This window comes from Balearica regulorum, chromosome 10 (genome assembly GCF_011004875.1).
Source record: "Balearica regulorum gibbericeps isolate bBalReg1 chromosome 10, bBalReg1.pri, whole genome shotgun sequence".
Lineage (NCBI taxonomy): Eukaryota > Metazoa > Chordata > Aves > Gruiformes > Gruidae > Balearica > Balearica regulorum.
Window position 1 is genome coordinate 12,207,627 of NC_046193.1, and position 4,542 is coordinate 12,212,168.

At 45.2% G+C, this 4,542-nt stretch overlaps 1 long non-coding RNA gene across 1 annotated transcript; it reads left to right on the forward strand.

Moving 5' to 3' along the window:
* The first annotated feature begins 699 nt into the window (after positions 1-699).
* On the forward strand, positions 700-3,964 carry LOC142603183 (uncharacterized). The gene is made up of 3 exons (XR_012837058.1): positions 700-903; positions 1,148-1,281; positions 3,506-3,964. It is a non-coding gene; the product is annotated as an uncharacterized LOC142603183 (long non-coding RNA).
* Positions 3,965-4,542: the final 578 nt, after the last annotated feature.

Sequence of the window (4,542 nt, forward strand, 5' to 3'; positions counted from 1 at the left end):
GGAAATATCAGGCCTGAGGTCTCTGGGAGCAGGTAGAGCATACAGCAAAGCAGACTCAATATCCTCACCCTTTTTTGTGCCCTTTCCGTGCTGCTGTCAGCAACGGGACAGCAGGTTGGATGGATGCTTGGCTTTGCTCACTGCAAATGTTCTTCTCTTCTTGGAACATCAAAGGTAAAAATAGTCAGAGATCTCTGACTCAATTCACACAAGTGTTTCAGATGGGAAAAGCTTTCAATTGCTTCCAGCCTGGGGCCAGAGCAGTTCCAGTGACCATGAAGTGGAAGGCTCCACATCCCGTATTAACCAGTCACTGCAGTCTTGTTCTCTCTTCTTTTCCTTGCCTTGACTTTGGCTTTTTTTCAGCCTCTAATGAAGCATAAGTATCCGGAAGGAAGGCATGCCAGGGGTGACAGGGAAATGTCCTTCTGATCTCTCCTCTTGAAGGAAGATTTGGAACATTTTAATAAAGTGGATTAAGAACTTGGACACAAAAAGTAACCTGTTTCTCTGTGACGGGTGCTTTAATCTTCTCCCTGAGCTGCTCTTAAAGTCTTTCCTTAAAGAATCCTCCTGAACACAAAAGGAAAAATAAAAGAATGGGAGAATAGACTGAGAGGTGCAAGATGTTTAAAGGCACCCCCAAAAATGAAGCTGCTTGAGTGTTAATTGTGTTCTCTTTTCCCAGAGCCTGTTTTCTTCTTTCGTTTCTGATTTTGGATCAATGCTAGAGGCTGCAAAGCTAAACCAAGGAAGGAAAAAGCCTTTGATTAGACAATCTGAGTGGTAAAAAAGGTATTGAACAAAAAGTGCAGTCAATGAGCTACTCAATACAACAATTAGAAGGTGAAACTTTTTCTTTTCCTTTCGAAGCAAGACACACCTCTGCTCTGCTGGAAGGAGGTGAGTGGGAGGAATTTTTCCCCTTCTGGTTCCCAATTGTCTCCTGGACCTATTCCATTTCAAAGAAGAATATGACCTATAAAACTGGCCCACTTTTATATCACCCAATACAGTCTATGAAACTATCTGGCATTTAAAGGGACACTCCTGATGTTTACAGCAACAAACTTTCTGTTACAATAAATTAATAAAGAGAAGTAGAAAAATGTCTGTACAAGTGTTCCTGGAATATTTCTAATTACAGAGTCTTTCCAACGCTGCTGGCAATGTAAATGGTTACACAGCTGAACCTTTGCCCAGATGGGGAACCCCACTGTTCCATGAATATGATGTGAGAATAAAATCTGAGCAAGTTGAGTGGTCTGACATGCTAACATGGTAAGTTCATGGATTTTTTTTCTTGTCTCAATGATCGGAATTACTATTATAGAATTGGATATCTTAAAAAATAGTGCCCCTTCCCTGCCCTGCTAGAGTATGGGAGTATCTCAGGGTGCTGTGTTTGGTTCAACACACAGTCATCCTGAATTCCTCCAAGTAGCTCCATGGAAGTCAGTGGCATTTGGCAAGAAGGTCAAGTTAAGTGCCCTGTGGGTCTTTACAGACTCGTGACTTGGCCAAGTCCTGCAGTGTCCAGAGCAGTGTTGGTCTCTTGGGCTACATTTTGAGCTGAATTTGGTTCAAGAACATGTTATCTCCTTCAGCCTGGACCACACCTACCCTGATGCAAGATAGATCCCCAAGCTGCGTTTGCTGTGGTTGTGCCAGGGGCAAAGGGTGTCATCACAGGCTTTCTCTGAACATGGGCAAGCAGAAGGTATCTGTGAATCAACTCTTTTGCCCACCAGGCAGTCACAGATATCAAAGCAGCATGAGTCCCAGGGGGGCCTTATTTATTCTTGATGCTTCAATTTAAGCTTGTCTTTGCTGCCTAGATCTCACAGCAGGAGGGGAACTGAAGAGTTTCTGCCTCTCTCTCCCTCACAGTTTCAGATGTATCTACAGACATTTATAGCCACAGATCATGGCGGCCAAATAAAAGTTGGGTTTGCATCTCAGCTGCATCTGGTTCTGTAAGATCAAGTCTCTCATATTTGCCCCCTCACCTCCAAGAGGCTGCAGCCATTCCCTCCAGCCCCTGAGACAGTTTTGCTTTCTGGTTTTCCCTCCAAGCATCGACTGACCACAAAGAGCTGGGGCAAGAAGGGTTAACGTCCATTTCCCTTAATCCCTACCTCACAAAAGGGCACAAAGGCTCCTCTACACTGCTGCTTCCCTTGTTCCACTGTGTAAAGGAAGAAAGAAAACCCCAAACAAACCAGTGATAAAAACCTGGCAGGTCTTATAGATCAGCTGTAAAAGGAAAAGCAGGAAGATGGAGCAGAGGGCTGGGAAGGAGCAGCCCTCAGCTGGCCCCATGCAAGCTTTCCTGTTCACCTCTTTTAATGTATCCTTTACCCCCCTATAAACACAGCTAAGCCCTAACATCACCTCAATTCGTGCACCTTGCAGAGCACTGCGCCTCCTTCCTGGGAAGTGCCTGATCTTCCTCTGCCACCCCTATGCTCCCTCCTGTCCCAGTGAGTGCTTTACAGGGCAACAGCAGCCCCACTGCCAAACAACACCTTCCTCCCACAACACCCTGCTTTGATGCCCTGTTTACAACCACAGATTCACTAACTACTCATTTTCTTTTTTTATGCCTTTCCCCCCTTTCTGGCAATTCTTGATAATATCTCGTCCCTCCCCATGTTCCTTTCTGTGCACCATCGTGTCCCAAATTGTCTTTTTTGGGGGTCCTATTTTTTCTGATTTGCAAAAAAAGAATGAGTCCAGGAGCTTTGCGATTTTTGTTTTCAAGCACACATTTTGTTTTGATAAACTGCATTGTTTTGTCTATAGAAAAGTATTAACTGCTTACATCTATTTTCTCAAAGACCGCACATGAATATTAAAAGGGATTTATTCCTGCAATGGCTTCGGGCAGTTGAGTAATCCATTATAGGCTGTCATATCACACTGTGGTAATGTGAAAAGCTGGGAGTCCCTCCAATAATATTTATTAGCAATACAGGCACATTTTCACTTTATGTTCCCCCCCCCTTCCTGTGATAAGTTCATGTATAAAAATATTCATTAGTTTCTTTAAGCTGTTGCTTGATTTTAATTACGATGGTGATAATGATGATTTAAAACAATAAGCAAATTTCACGCAAGTGATAGTGGCCTGTTATTGCATTTATTTCAATATATACCAGGACATTCAATTTAAGACCCACAGGCCACCTGGACAGTTCATTTGGCTAGCATTTCCCTCCCTCCCCGGGGTCCACTGTGGCCACAGCAATGCGGGAGCACACGGGAGTGGGCTATAGGACAGCTCTACTGCTGCAGACCCCACACCTGCTTTGGGCATGGGAAGAAGGGGTATCGGAGAGTGGGAAAGGCTTTTCTCCTTCCCCCTTCAAGAACAAAGTTATGCAAAGGTCACGGGGCAGAGAGGGGTCCTCATGCAAGTCTCTAACCCCACCATCCACCTCCTGTCCTCATGTCAGCTGCTCTGCACTCATTCCTGTTGCCTTTCTCTTGACTTCTTCCACAGGAGATTTTGTCCTTTCTCCCACCTCCCCCATTTTAGTTTGAGATTTTTGTCGTTTTAAGTCTTTGGTGGTGATGTCTGATCTTCACCCATCAATCAGAACTGGAGCTCAGCAGTCATTTCTGTGCCTAGCTACACTGAGACACATCAGAAACTCCCCCTGCGTTACTCCAGGGTGATCTCCCAGAAAGGTGCTAAGCCGTGAGGATGGGCACTCTGAATTGCTTCGTTATTTCCCTGTGGAGCCAGCCAAAAGTCCAGCAAGGACACCAACTGCGGTGACTCTGACGCTCGTTCCACTGGGACCCAAGCCAAGACTGGCTCCTTATTTCACAGAAGTTGTTGAGTCGCTGCCAGAGGCTAACGAATGGTGGTCAACAGTGAAGTGACCTTCCTCTGAACTCACGATCCCAAGGCGAACAGCTCCATTTATCCAGAGCCCACTAATGCCAATCAGCTCTTCTACATTCACCTTCAATCAGATCTGGCTAGGAGGGAAGTCTGTTAGTGATTTTGCTGACCTTGGATAGATGCAGGCACACAGAGAAAACACTTGCCTTCATCTCTTGCTTGCTCCTTCTGATTATACAATAGACATAAGCAGACCATGACCCGTTGACAAACACATCCTGAAGATGGAGTGTATAAGAAGTCCACATCATCCTATATGACAGGCTGCTGTTATACTGTGCTAGGTGTCACGACCTTGGAAGTAACCTATGGAACAAAAGATTTTATCCAGAAAAGTAGATCTTGGTTGAGCCGTGTTACAAGTCTGAGTCAGTGAGATGATCTACAACAGCTTTGATGAGTGAGTAACAATAATGGGTTTGTGTGAAGTGTTCATTAGTCCCCATGGGTCACCGAGTGCTTTGCAACCCCCTTCAGAGGGATTTTTACTGTGCATGTGTGTTGGGAGAGGCTAAAGAACAGGGGTGGGTGGGGTGGAAGATACTGAGGAGCATCATTGTTGTCCTCTGCCTTACCCCTACTGGCTCCAAACTTTTCCTGTGGTTCACAACTGTGTTTCCTCTCCCCTC